Source organism: Medicago truncatula, chromosome 1, assembly GCF_003473485.1.
Source record: "Medicago truncatula cultivar Jemalong A17 chromosome 1, MtrunA17r5.0-ANR, whole genome shotgun sequence".
Taxonomy (NCBI): Eukaryota; Viridiplantae; Streptophyta; class Magnoliopsida; order Fabales; family Fabaceae; genus Medicago; species Medicago truncatula.
Genome location: NC_053042.1, coordinates 18,196,465 through 18,212,824, shown reverse-complemented (window position 1 = coordinate 18,212,824; position 16,360 = coordinate 18,196,465). Strand labels below are relative to the sequence as shown.

General features: G+C 33.2%; 1 pseudogene; it reads right to left on the bottom strand.

The window, feature by feature from the left end:
• Nucleotides 1–5,486: 5,486 nt before the first annotated feature.
• LOC25483096 (cytoplasmic 60S subunit biogenesis factor REI1 homolog 1-like) lies at nt 5,487–9,306 on the bottom strand (annotated as a pseudogene).
• Between the last annotated feature and the right edge of the window lie 7,054 nt (nt 9,307–16,360).

The following is a 16,360-nucleotide window of genomic DNA, read 5'->3' as shown; positions in this document are numbered from 1 at the left end:
AAAATCAAAAAAGAGAAGTTAAAACCATCTGGACCGGGGCATTTGCTCCCATCCGCAAAGAATGCCACTTCCTCGATTTCCTCCTCCGAGAAAAGAAAATAAACATTGGAATTTTTCATGGATGATAGACTCAGAAATTTTCCCCATCAAGAGTATATCTCTTCCAATCGACCTCTTTAAAATGATTAGAAAAGTAGCCAACTTACCACCTTTCAAACCTCCACTAGCTCCTCAAACAACACCCTTACTTCAAAGTCTTTGTTATGTTTTCAGAGTCAAAATAATAAAGAATGAGTTGTTTGGAGCAAAAGCATAGATAAAGGACCAAGAGAAAGAAGAAAAATCAAGAAAGAAGAAAATTTCAAGTGGCACGGTCGTGCCTAAAAATGAACTCGGCGTGCTTCCTTTTGCTGTGACCGTGCGTGGGAAGGCCGAGAGACATGCACGGACAGTGCGCCCCTTCAGTACTCAATTCTAACCGTTTTTTAAAGCAAACATGGTCGTGTGCCTCACCAGCACGACTCTGTGCACGTTATGCAGTTTGTTTTTAATGATGAAAACTCTTGGAATTTGTTTATTAATGCCTTGTATGAGGTTCTAGGCTATAAATATGGCTCATATGAGAGTTGTAAACCATCTTGGAATCTGGTGAACTTGTTTTAGATTGAATCAAAGTTAATATTGTTCTAAGTTTATTCTTGCTTTTATTTTCTGCACTTTACATTCTTGTTCTTTATATTTTTGCAATTTATCTTCTAGCAATTTATATTCAGTCATTTATATTCTATGTTTTTTAATTTATATCTCTTGTCTACAATGAACATGTGTGAGTAGACGTTCTAGTCTTAGGATTGTTGAAATAGTCTAATGACTAAATCCTATTCAAACCAAGTCTAGGACCTTATTATATCTAAATTCTTTTTCTAATCTAATCTCATCATTTTTAAGTCATATATCAAATATCAATCGAAGTATCGAAAGATAAAGACTGATATTAGAACAAATGAGCTTAGACAAGGTGAGCAAAACATGAGAATAGTTTCGTGAACTTTGAGACAATAAGATTAAAACATAAAGGATCTCAATAATAATCATCCATAATAATAGGCTTGATTGTTATTAAGATACATTCATGTATTCTGAAAGGAAACATGAAATACTTATGAAAATCTTGTCTTAAGAAAATGAATTTAACATAGAACAAGGAAATAGATTGGGAATGTTTATGATTTGTCATACTTTTACTTAATATCTAAAATTAAAACCAAGAACCCATTAAACTTATAAACTTGATCTTTTCAGATAATCACAACTAAAAACATGATTGGTAATCAAATAACTCTATGTGGATCGACAACTTTTTACTACTCAATAGAACCATACACTTACAGATTCGTACCAAGTTTTTGGCGTTGTTGTATTTACCCTCTTTCTAATCTTAACACGAGCATAAAAAACTCTCGTTCGCATCATCCACTTTGAGCCGCTTTGATCTTGATATTTAGAACTCCAAACTATCTTGACTTTTGAGGAAGGACCAAGCTCTTGAGAAATTGGACTTTCGTTCCTCCCTTCCACCGCCGACGACTCCGTATTGTCACTTTCAACATCCAAAGTAGCTACCCGATCAACTAGAATCTTAATTATCCCCTTAAGTTCCCATACACCTCCTTGTTCCAACTCGTTAGCTCCCTCTTTATGGCTCTCATCTTCTCTCCCAAGATGAATCCTATCCAAACTTGAGGGAAACAAGAGTTTGAAGCACTCTCAACCAAAAAACAAAAATTAGTGAGGGAAATTTAGTGAGGGAAAACATGAAATCTCTCGCTAATTCCATCATTAAATTTTTGCGACCAAGAAATTTGTGAGAGATTTTATCTTTTCCGTCACTAAATTTTCTCCCTAATTTTGCTTTTCCTAGTAGTAACTCTTTGCTAACCCACCAATGATTATTGGAACGAAACAGTTTCAGACCCAATCTATTGCCCCATATAGTGAAGGATCAAAGGTGTATGATCTGAAATCAGTCTAGGAAATGCCTAAATATTCACAATCACCCCATTTCACATTCCAACTATGAGAGATAATAAGCATTCCATCCAAGCGACTTAAATATTTCCTGTTCAGTCTCACCCAAGTGAATTTACGCCCCCAATAACTGGAAATCAATGGGACCGAGCATTTTAATAAATCTGAATAAAGAACACATGAAAATTAGAGAACTCTTATGCTTCATGCTATATCTAAAATAAATTTCAATAATCATAGCACACAAGATGTTAAAAATAATAACAATAACAACACTTTTAAAGATACAATGTCATGTTAGTTCAAATAATTTGGTTTAACAACGTTACCCAACCAACCAATTGTAATAAACAAATTTTGATAGCCATTTAGCATAGTACACATAAACCCATAATGAGGTGATTTCAGTAATTGAATCAGACAAGCTCCTTCCTTACATAGATAAAGCATACAAAATCATGAATAATCTTTTCATATTTGAGAAAAATACTCGACCAGCAACCAAAATATTAATATATTTTCTTAGTTTGTTAAGTGCTGAAAGCAAGAAGAATTGATTAAAAAGCTGATGAATGGAAATTTTATAAAGTATAACTGGATATGTGAAATGAGGTAAGAAATAGAAATAGAAACTTACCATATCTAAGGCCATTCTTGTTCAGAAGCATACTCAAGTATTATAAAGGAAAAATAAAGTTGTCTTCCAATAAATACCAAAACAAAATTTCATGACAATTATATGATCAGAAATTAAAGGCAGCCAGAGAAGATTTCAATTTAATGGCTCTGTCAAGCATGGATTTTACTATTACTATTACATATAAGACTGATGTACACTTAAAAAAAAAACAGTATATAAGGCACCCAAGTTTTATATCCTAATCAACCAAGCCAAGACAAACTATTCCCTGTAATTTTTTTTTTTTTTTTTTTGGTTAAGCAAGCTCTAAAATCATAGGTTAAATGCAGAATCTCAAATAGGAAAACAGAGAAATTTCATGCAATGCCTCAATTCAATAACTAAGATTATTTTTCTATGATAGAAATTCTTGCATTAAGGGAAACAACGAATGATCTAATAAATATCAGAGGAACAAATACAATTTCACTATCAGGAAGCATTTTCGAATCTACAATTAGATTAACACTTTTGATTTTAAAATTTCCTTAATTTGCTCATTTCTTCTTGTATAATAGTGTTTCACAACAAAAAGTTTCTATATCATGAATTGTTGAGACATCAAATGAGAAAGGAATGAGAGAGGATCTTCTTCATGAAAGCAAATGAGGCAACCTTGGAATTCTTAAGGCAGTGGAAATTCAGCAAGTTTTTGTATCTCAAATCAAATGCTGATCAATTCTTGTGTGCAACTATAATGCAAAAGAAAGACATAGCTGACGCATAAGGCGTCCATGTTCATCACATAGATACAAATCAGTTTGGCGGATTCTGTCAGCCTAATAATGATATGTTTGAAAGAGTTTACTTTATACCATCCATGCTAGCTGCTGTGATGACCTCCGAAGCAAAGTTCATGACTTGACAATTGTTCTAAATGATTGGATCCGCTTTACAAAACGTATAAAAAACGACAATGCAACAGAAAATATGACCTTAAGATAGCCACAGAAGGGCATATGATGAAGATATACATAGAAGAACAAACAACTCTCAAATTTTCACATAATTCATATTCAAAAAAACAGCCTGCAGATTTCTCTTTGGTTGAACAGGAAGATTTCACTTTTAGTTCAGCTTAGTTAGATATAAACCATGCCTTAGTGAAAATATGACAAACATGTGATTTTGTACTTTGTAACAGAATAGTCGGGAAAAGGAAATATTATATTTGGTATACTAAGTTTAAATAATTTTTAGTTTGGAACACTATTATTAACATTTAGATATTAGAAATAATGAAATCTCCAACCTAATCAATCTAGTCAGCATAATATAGACTTGAGGCTTTTTCAGAACAAACTAATGAGCTTACCTTTTCCAATTTTTTAGCACACCCTAGGAGCCTCTTCATTAATTAATGAGAATTTGGTGGCTGATTTCACAGCATAATTCTGCATGGAAATTACATCAGTTGGTGCAACAACATCATTGCAGAAATAGCATCCTAATCTATGTTTTCCATTCGCATCCTTTACACGAATCGGAAGATGAAGAATTAGCTGTTTCAGCACTCAAGTCACTGAAAGGACCAGCTCCATGGCGCATCACCAAGAAGCTTTCAAACCCAAGTGCTCCAGTCATGGTAATCTGTGAATATGTAAGTAATCATGTTAGTTTAGGATATGCAATCCTACTATGAATGGAATAACCGATGTATGTAACATATGCTTCAGTTTAAAATGTAAACCACATGTTAATCAGTGATAAAATATAAATAACAACATATATACTATTTAAAAGTATAAATTTCAGAATCTTGTTAGCATTGGCACAGAGAAGTGTTGGGAGCCATCGACTTTCCCTTGTATCTGTCAATAAAAAAAACTGCATCATGGGCATCAATCAAATTGTGCAATCATCGAGAACGCTAATTAAATATCTCAAACCATGACTTTCAATCCACTAACATGAGATAAAACGTCCAAACAACAAAAGAAACCAATAAACATGACATAAACTCAAACAACAACACCAGCTCAAAACAAAAACATGCAACAACAAACAAAATATGAAAATCTGAAACCGCAATCAACCAACCACAAACCAAAACATGAAAATAAAAGCCTTAAAATAAAAGTAACAACTTCCCGAAAACATGCAACCTCAATTGATCAAAAATGAAATCAACAAAAAACCAATCCTCTCAATTGATAAAAAAAAGAAAATCAACAGAAAAACCCAATCGAAGAAGGAGAGCAAAGAAAGGAAAACGACAAACAGCACAAAAAAAGAAAATACATCAATAACCTAAACATGCATGCTGAAGAAAAACGAAAAATCAACCTTTGATGATCCAGAAAAAAAACAAGGCGTTGTTCTTGTTCTTCGCTTCCAATCGTAACCTTAGCCCCACTTATACATTATTGAATTACCAAAATAACCTCAAGGAGGGAAAAATGGGAAAAAGATCATGAATTAATTTTCCTATATAGTTAGTAGATGTAAAAACTAATAACACATAAACTACAGAAAAAATTAAATACATAAATAACTTATTAAAGTATCAACTCCACCCATACATACTTGGCGAAGAAAAGCCTGAATTAAATTCTCTTAGAAACAATATAGGTGAGAGAACTAGCAAAAGAGTTTCTGCAAACAATTTTAAAAACTGTATCAAGAATTTAACACACAAGAAACTATTTTGATTTTCATAATTGCACCAAATATTATTTTGATCATCATGACTAAACATGCATTCAATGTTCCTCTGTATTATTTTATTTTACTAACAAGAACAAAGAAAAAACCAAGAAACAAAGGTATAAATTCTACCCTATATTGTATCTTTTTCGCGAATAATGGTAGGAGACAAAATATTGAACTCTAAAGAAGCCAGTTTGGCTCTGGCCTTTAGAGCTTCCTTCAAGTTTGAGCGAACCTCCATAAGCTCGTCATCGATATTTGTAAGCTCGTTTTTCAATTCTTGTTTATGCATGGCCATGTGATCAAGGTGCTCTCTAAAGACTTGTTCAGATCCCTCCACAGAACCATTCCATTGAGCCAGTATTCCTCTTTGCTCCGCAAGAACCTGTTGTTCTTTAAATCGAATATCTTCAGATATTTCCGTCAAGAGTTTTTTACTATACTCGAGTTGCTCGACAAATATCCTGCTATACTTCTCTTGATCAAGTAAGAAGGCTTCGAGGTCGGACCACCATGCTCCCTCAAAAAATCATTTGAGATTTCCAATCAATTGTAAAATCTCAAATGCTAGGCTTTCATCAACAACCGAGAATGGAGTATTGTGAGCTAATAGCTCCAGCAATTTATAAAGATACCAGTATGCACAAAAACAGAAGAAACGGGTTAAACAATCATTTCGCAAAACAAATCCACAACGAAAACGCCTGTTGTGATAGTCTATCGAAATGAAATTGGCAATGTTCATTGCTTGTTCAACCTTAAACCCAAGCAAATCAATTCTGTTTTCATACATGTGACGTTCAAGATTGGAGGAGAAGTTGAAAGCCATTGATTGAAATTGAAATCTGAGGGTTCCGACCACATGTCTCTAAGGTCCCATTATCTACTACACAATATGGAGTTCCGGTCCCTCCGCCCAGGGGCTTATGATCGGATGGATGATCTGCAAGAAAGGTTTGATGAGATGAACCGGGAGGTCAAAGCTCTCTGTGGGAAAGAACTATTCGTAAAAAAATGCTTATGAATTGTTTCCTTAGTGCATTCCCATCGACACTTTTATCACTTTTTTTTGTATATACTTGCCTTATCAATTGTTTCCTTAGTGCATTCCCGTTGACACTTGACAGTAAGCATTTGCTACATAATATACCTCCCTTCATTCAATCCAAAATGTTTACCACTAAAATAACGACTGAATACTTTGCACTTGATGCCACCATATCACGGTATCAACAATAACTTGAATATGTTTACCACTGAAATTTTATGGTAATTATATATATCTACCCACAGTTGCATCAACCAAAAAACGTAGTATCATAAGATAACTTATATATCACCGCAAAATTGCATCAACCAAATACGTTATATCATCCATCCCGATGCTGTTGATACCACAATCAAAAACAAAGAAACAAGTAACCAATCCAAATACCTCTCAATGTGAATATACCATGTCATTCCATTGAGCACAAACGGTACCTTTGGATGCTTATGACAGAAAAGTAAAACAACTTAAGAAAATAAAATTTGTAGCTTAAAAACGTTACATAGTTCAAATGTAAACAGCGAGCAAGACATGACAGAAAAGTAAAACAACTTAAGAAAATAAAGTTTGTAGCTTAAAAACGTTACATAGCACCCCTTCAAATGTAAACAGCGAGCAAGACACGATAAATAGAGGATGAGGACTAATATGTGACATTGTTTGGCAGGTTCCAGATTACATTACTCTTCATCCCCATCTTGCTACGCATATGCTCCACACCTGATCTGTTCATAAGCTTCAACACTTTCATTCTCACAATTTGCTGCCTTGATTGGACACTGGCCAAACCCATGCTCCTGTGCCTGAAAAATTAAGAAGCTCATCCACATTACCAGGTGACAATGATTTGCTAAGGTGGTACTCTACACGTTTCAACACAGAATTAAACAGAAAAATAGAGTGCGGGCTTTAAAATGACAAACCTTGCAGCCAATTCAGCAATAATGGCAATGTTATTCGCGGGTGATGGACGTGGTTTCTGACGATAATAACGCAAGTATTCACGGGAACCTAGAGTTCTAGTTGATTTTTTGTCACCAGACATCTTAGTGAGTACGAGCTCAGACCCATCACTAAGTTCTATATTATTATCAGCATCACCAGATACAACTAGCTGCTTCCCTTGCTCATCAACATAACTGATAAAAAGAAAATTAAGAATATGAACATTTGATAACTGATGTATCAACAAGCCTTACTAATCTTATAGGGGTGACTTATAAAGGGGAAATTTAAACTACATCAATATGAACAAAACTAACCTGCTGGTATAATCATAGAATTCTTCCAACTCTACTTCCTCCTCATCGTCATCATCTCCATAATGCACTTTGCAGTGATTTTTTGCTGCCATGTGTTTCCTGATTGCTTCCAAGCTGCTGAAAGGATGACACCGATCGTCGCAGTACAGACACAAGTAGTCTCTTTTGACCTACAAATTGGAAAGATATTATTATTTTTTCAGACCAAACAAAACATAATCTTTTTTTGGGAAAGGGTCACAGAATTATACCTTCAGTCCAAGATAAGTGAGGAGTCCTTTTGGATCTTTCAAATACTCAACATCTGGAATGAAAAATCCATGATGCTTGTGCATATGAACCATGCAGTTTTCTATTGTTTTGTGCTTATCTTGGACACATAAAACAACACGATGGATCCAAGTCCACAACATCATCATCATCCTCATCCATGTCATCATTTTCAGCATTCTCGTCCATGTTCATATCGGTCAAGGACTTTGCAGCATCATCAACCAGATCATCATCAGAATCAACCTCCACCCGTTCATCTTCACTGTCATCATGTTCTGCAGAGTTATCAACCACTCTTTTAGGAGGAGGCTTATTCACAACGTGTTGTCGAAGTGGCTTAATTATAGCCTTCCCATCTGACTGGCTGTCTCCTTCAGAAGCCCGCATCATATGAGTTCTGGACTTAAGATGCTCGGCATGAGCCTTCTCACTTTTGTATCTCTTGCCACATAGGCCACAGCTATAGAGCATAGGGATTTCATTAGATTTATCCCTCTCTTGTGCAGGTGCAGTTTGTCTAGCTAGAAACAATTCTTCTGTCACTCCAGGAACCCCAGCCACCTATATATCAGGATATAAAACAAGTTCAAAAAAGATATTCATTAGTTACCCCAAATCCTCCATCACAACTACAAAACTAAGGGCCTGTTTGGATAAACAACTTATGTGTAGCTTATAGCACAAGCACTTATCAAGATAAGCGCTTAGATATAAGGTTGCATAAGCTATTTTTAAAATAAAAAAATAGATAACATTCAATTGTTTTTGTATAGGTTATAAGTTGTTTTTGTATAAGCTCTATTGGAGAACTACAAATCCTTTTGTAAAATAAAATAAAATAAAAAATAAAATCCTTATACTGACACTTCAAATTTCCAATAAAAAATAATTCACCCATATAATAGATGGAATTTTGATAACACGCTTGTTCACCTATAAGAAAAACTTTATGATCAATTTGTGTTTCCTCTTCAAGAGAACCTCTTATCTCTCTCTCAATCACTTGCTTCTGACCTCTATTTTTGTGTTTCAGTCGTAATGCGCTGTTTTCATATCGTTGAATAATATAATCAAATGATAGAGGTTGAATGTATTGATTGTACTAACTAAACCCAACCAATTCATATAAAAATTCAATTGACAATTAAACTTTTTTCATTGAAAATAAAAAAGAAAACCTCAAATAAAGACGCAAACTTAGAGACAAACACACACGCCCTATGGATAAAGAAGTAGTGTACAACATGGTTAGAAAAAAGCCTAAACACCATAATTAATATCACCATATGGGAACGCAGTCCACAATACACTTTTAATTAATAATTTTAGAAGAATTTCATAATAAATACCACCTTATAAGATCTCATTGATGAAGGAGATCAAAATTTGACCAGAAAATGAAGCTTTGATTTTTATAATTTTCAATTCCAAAAACCGATAAAGACACACTTGTGTTGCTCCAATGCAATCCAAAAGAGCCCCTAACTAAATATTTTATTTTATTTTCAAATCTTATTTTATTAAACAACAAAATAAGTCTTATCTTCTCATAAAATCATCACAAGTCATCTAAATCATCCAAATCATCATTTATCATCTAAATCATCATATATCACACATATATTATATAAATATAATATAACTCGTCTAGACTCGATTAAATAATTAATTAAATCAAAGTGGGCGTTACAGCAGGCGCAGTTAATGCTGGAGGGATAGGATGGAATTTGAAATTCAAATTTCAAAAGGTTGGAGCCAATTATTCCTAAGATATGATCAAATGGCTGATATGATAATTGCGTCTAATGATAGAGATCTAATGGTCATGATTGTTTGGCGCCTAAAAATCTTAGAATTAGGGTTTTAAGTGATAATTGGAGTGTTAACTAGGATTAGGAATAATTAGATTAGATTAGATGTCCCCACTTTGAAATTCAAATCCTGGTTGTTTGGTTTTCCAATGCATGGGTGCTACAGCCGTTTTTGTACCATAAATAAATTCCAATCATGCTATCCCAATCATCATTTATGTGGAGAAAATAATAGAGGAGAGGAGAAAGAAAAGCACCTCCTCTATAGAAAACAAAAAAGAAATAGTGTTTCTATAATGTTTCTAATGTGTTAATGGTTTCCTTTCTATACCAGAATGTTCAAATTATCAATGAGAAGCCTCAAGTGATCCACGAGTACGAGTCGGGGAAAGCCATTCCAAATCAGCATATAATTGGCAAGTTGGAGAGAGCTCTTGGTGCCAAACTCCGTGGGAAGAAATGAGAAAGTTAATTTGATGGCTGTGTATGTAGTTAGATCTATTTTACACTGTTAAAGCTAATCTGACGGCTATTATGTAGTTGGATTTATATAATTCACTGTACTTTGTTGTTTGCTTTTGTATGTATGTGTCGCTAAAGCTTTCACCTATTCAAAACTTAATGTTGCAATGACGTAAATAAAGTTGTATTTTCAGCATAAGTTTATTGGTTTAGCCTTTGTTGGTCTATTTATGGCATGATGCTTCAGTGATGACAATTAACAATGTAATGAAGTATCAGTTTTGATTTTAAGCCATATTCACATTTTTTTAAAGCATCCAATTTTGTCAATCAATTGATGCTTCAAGTATTTCTTTTATTAATGCAATGAATTATCGTTTTACCTTATGATCCATATGATAACTTTCTTTAATCTTCCAGTTATGTATATATTGATTTTATGTTTTGCTGTAAACAATTAATCATAGTGCACTGAACCTGGCAAAACTTGGAATAAGAATGGCGTAGTACTCTTCAAAATATCATAATTGACAATAACAGTGTGCATACTATCTATGAGATTAAATGAGTAAGTAAGTTGCACTCAATTCTAACATGATTTCTTCCAACTGCCACATTCCCAACATAAATAAAGGTTGGTGAGGTCTCCAAAATAATTATACTGTGATAAATTTTATTTCCAAACATATTTCGCAATACGTATTTGGAGTAGTAATGGCTTAGCTGATGCACGTATATAATACTCCATCTGTCTCATAATAACTGAGTCATTTCTAATAAAAAAGTGTCTCAAAATAATTGAGTCATTTCATTTTTCAATACAATATTAATTATTTTAATCTTTTTATAACTCTAATTAATACTATTTTCATCACTCCCAATTCAATAAATTCTACTTTGCATTTATGGTAGTGGAGAATGCATCAATAATTAACAAGAGCACTTAAAACAATTTTTCTCTCTCCTTCATTATTACATTTTTCTTAACAAGTGTGAATTGAGCAAAAGTCTCAGTTAAATCGGGACGGAGGTAGTATGTATATTAAGTTTGAAATTGGTTTATTAATAGTTGTTTTGAGGACTTGCGGTGTTTTAGTTCTAATTTTTCCTTGGGACGACCTCAATTGCGAACAAGTTGTGCATTTGTGTGGAAGTAATATTGAAAAGATGAAATCTTCTTAATAATGTGTTTGGATTTTTTTTTTTTTTTTTGAGGGAAATGTGTTTGGATTTTGTTTGCACGTGGTTAATACAATCCATAAAACTACATGATCACTAATAATTTCACGTTTGAGATTTGTATCAATCAAAATCAACGTTTGAGATTTGTATAGTATTATTAAGGGTTAATGGTGTTTTACCCCCTGTAATATAGGTCATTTTTTGTTTTCTCCCCTGTAAATTTTTTTTTTTGATTTACCCCCCAATAATTTTTTTTTTTTTTGGAATACCCCTAATAGGTCATATAAAAACCTATTAGGGGGATATTCCAAAAAAATATATTTTACAGGGGGTAGATAAAAAAAAATATTTTACAGGGGGAAAACAACAAATGATCTATATTACAGGGGGTAAAACACCATTAACTCTATTATTAATATTCCAAAAAATGTAATATTCGTTTCTCAGTTTATTTATGTTTTGAGAATGGCATTGTTTGCACGCCTAAAAAAATATGCAGACCGATAGTTAATCATATCGTTAGCTCATATGGGTATTTTGCTTCCCACAAGCATTAAATTACGTGTTAAACATAAATATAGTGAATAGCAACGCCTGTTAAACTTCCACTCCCTGATGAATGTGTCATTCTTTTTTACATTTATTACTCTATGTTTATTGAGAATAGTCTATGTTTATACATTTGTTTGTTTGTCTGCCATACCTAAAGGATTACAAAAGCCAAGGGCAGCCATTAGGACACGGTGTATACGTCCCAACGTCTGTCTTTTCACATGGACAATTATATGTGGTTGTTTCCAGAGTTACATTCAGAGAAGGGACGAAGATACTAATAATTGACAAATATGGTGAGGATACAGATGAGATGTCCAACATCGTCTATGAAGAAGTGTGTCAAAATATTCAATATGTATCCATCTAATATACGTTGTTTTAAGACATTTCAAGAATTCTTACTGTCGTATGTAGTATTGGATGCAGAATATTTTGAAAAAACCTATATTTTTCATCTTTGAATTTAGTTATCATGCAATTATATATTTAATTGTTTAGTTTATAAGACCCGTGCGGCGCACGGGTCCACAATCTAGTACACGGGTCCACAATCCAGTAGTTGCAATCAGCGCTTGCGTAATGTCGTATGCGTTGTGGACCGGTTCGTTTCTTTTACCCAACTCATCTTCTTCTTTGGCCTTCAATTTTTTCCAACTTTTTTTTGAAAATTGCTCTTTAAACGCCTTAGATTGCTCACAAGTACATGAAACTTTAAAAATTAACCACACTTAAAGTTACGAACTAGGAGAAGTTTTAAAATAATAGTCCACAAGTCCTAGCTCAAGTGCAAAAAATCTCGACACTACTAAGTCAGACACCATGAGGCATGAGCAGATTTCTAACCCCGGCTTCTCTACTTGTGTGTATGAGTTATCAAATATTTATTGTTATTTCGTCTGTCTAAACAAAATTCAAACTAGGAGGAAAAAGATCAAAGAAAATACAATTAAAATCTCAAGAAGAGTGCTCGAGATTTCATAATAGGTCATCACATTGATTAGTCGCACGATACACATGACATACTGAATGTTGTTATATTCAGGGAGGTGAAAAAAAAATCACCTCTTGAAGAAGAAGCTGAATGAACGCGTGTGAAGAAGATTTGAATTTTGAAATTAACCATATTAACCACAAATAAAGAATTCATTTCAAAATTATTGTTTGTCATTTCTATTTAATTGTGAACAGTTTAGAGTTATGCCCACATAGCAGGGCAAAAAGCAATTTTATTGTTGAAACCACAAATGAACATACCACGAGTATTAAATCAAACAACCACTAGTAGAAATCCATGATAGCCTTTTATGAGATCCCATCAACATTAAACCTTATAATGATCATGTGGTGGAGCAATCCAAGAAATCTCTATGTTGTGTCTCAAGGGATGAGCCTGAGAATCCACATGTGTGTAATGAAATTGGCTTTGGTTCATTACAAGACGAAAAAGTTGATTACCAATCAAAGACTTCGTATTAAACACATGACTATTTCTATCTTTCCAAATGTCATAAACAAAAAAAATAAGATCTGTCAATTGTCATATGTTAGAACAAATATCATGAGTTGTGATGTTCCAGTCGAGCGCCATTGATATAACCGAAGACTAAACAACCTTACTCCAAACATCTAGGATATAAGAGGGCATTTTTACCCCTATAAATCTCTTAAAACATGCATAACCACAAGGTAGTTACCAAATCTATGAGATAATTTGTAATACTTTATTATGGTCCACTTTCATTTTTCATTCATAAATAAAAAATATAAGAGGTGTTTTTAATCCCCCATGATTCTTAAAAACCGCATCCATCTAAAATTAATCAAGCAACATAAGAAAAATGATTAGAAAAACAAGAGGAAATAATCTAAAAGACCTAGACCATTCAAATATAAAGACGAAGGAGTTTTGGAGTTCGAAAAAAAAATGGAAGAAAACTTGAGAAAACATTAGAAATGTTATGAAACTAAAGAAATAGGAACAAGAATAAAGTAGAGAGAAGTAGTGAAGGAGAAAGAAAGTGAAGAGAGATGATTATATTATTCTCTTGTGATGTACAATTAGGTTACATACGAGCTCTATTTATAGAGAAATATAATGACTTGGGGAACAAACACCAATGACTTGGGAGCAAACACAATATAGCCCAATAAGCTAGTAGTATGACCCAATAACCAAATTCTTACATGGACATCCACTTATAATATTCATAACACTCCCCCTTGAATGTCCATCGATGATACGCCTCATTAAAACCTTACTATAGAAATAACCAAAGGAAAATAAATTCTAGTGAAGGAAAAAGAGTACAACATCCTTTTGTGTCATAATCTGCTTCATTAAAAACATTACCAGGAAAAACCAATGGGATAAAACCATGATTAAGAGAAAAAGAGTGCAGAAAACATTTTTGTCTTCCCCTCATAAAGACAATTATATATGAGACAATTATATTGAGTTGTTGAAAGAACCTGCTTTTAAAATTAGAAAACTGCAAGTTTCTTGTATGTGTATAATCATAATCCTTAATAAAGAACATTCTCCACTTCCTTGATGTGGTGTTAGCATTTTCAATCAATTTGGTGATATTGTTCTTTCTCTAAGGTTCAAGCTGTATGTTTGACTTTGCTGCAATATCTATATTTACTAATATTGACAAAAATAAAGTACCACGATATATATATATATATATATATATATATATATATATATATATATATATATATATATATATATAATAAGCAAAATATGTTAGTCTCCTCGACTGACCAATTCAAATTGTTCATAATTTTCTTGAGGACATGGTTTTTACTTACGCCAAGTGACATCTCAATCATTCTAGTATATAATCAATTAAATTTGTCCATGTTAGCATTTATATAACGAATGTTAGAATCTCTTCGTGAGTTCTAATAATATTTATAGCATTAGCATAAAATTGATTACAACAAATTCATTTCGAAATCCTTAAAATTGACAAATGATGTCATCCTTCCAATAGTTTTGATAATGTGTGTCACACAAATGAAATCCTTCAGGGAGTTTCATATAATCACCAATATCAAGTGAGTCGTACAAATAAATTGTAGCACATCTTTCATATAATTTGAGCATTTCATGTGCCACTGAAATTAACCAAGTATGAAAAAATTCTTGAATTCACTTCAGGTGTGCAAGATTCCAATCAGATCCTAGAGAATCTCATTTAACAGCTGTTAAGAGAATCTTTAGATATTTAAAAGGAACAACTAATCTTGGACTCCTTTATAGGAAATCCTTAGATTATAAGTTGGTTGAATTTTGTGATGCTGATTATGCTGGTGATAGGATTGAAAGAAAATCAACCAGTCGAAACTGTCAGTTTCTTGGTGAGAATCTGATATCCTGGAATAGCAAAAGACAAGCAACTATTGTTATGTCTATAGCAGAAACATAATACATTTCAACTGCAAGTTGTTGCACACAACTACTTTGGATGAAACATCAGTTAGTGGATTATCAGATTAATGCTAACAATATTCCTATTTATTGTGATAATACTGCTGCTATTGAGGAAGCTAAAGATTTAAACACTTTAAGTGTTGAAGATCTTGTCAGCTCTCTCAAAGTTCATGAGATAAGTCTAAATGAACATGAACCTGCTAAGAGGAGTAAATCTATTGCTCTACCATCTAAAGGAAAGTCATCAAAAGCTCTTAAAGTTGAATCTGAAGAAGAATCACCTGATGGAGATTCAGATGAAAATCCTACTGAGAAGATGGCAATGCTCTCCAACAAGCTGGAGTATCTGGCAAAGAAGAAGAGGAAGTTTTTGAGCAAGAGAAGTGGCTACAAGAGCTTCAAGAAAGAAGATCAGAAGGGATGCTTCAACTGTAAGAAGCCTGGACATTTCATTGCCGATTGCCCTGATCTTCAGAAGGAGAAATCAAAGGACAAGTCAAAGAAATCTAGCTTCAACTCAAGAAAATTCAGGAAACAGATTAAGAAGAGTTTAATGGCAATCTAGGAAGATTTAGACAGTGAATATGGGTCTGAAAAGGAAGAAGCAGAAGATGAAGCAAATGTAGTTAGAGAGTTAGTGGCTACAGTGACATCAGAAGCTGATTCTGACTCAAAATCTGAAGATGAAAATGAGGTATAATCTAAAATTTCCAGAGAAGAACTTATTGAGTCTCTTAAAGAGCTCCTTACACATTTTGAACTTAGAACCAATGAGTTGAAAGATTTGAAAGAAAAATATGTTGATTTAATGAAACAACAAGAATAAACTCTATTGGATCTGAAAGCTTCTGAAGAAGGACTTAGAGGTCTTGACTTCATTTGTAAAACATATGAAGAGAAGATCGAGTTTCTTTGTCAGAAGCTACAAGAAAAGTGTAATGGAAAATCTTTAAGCAAACAAGAAATTGCTCT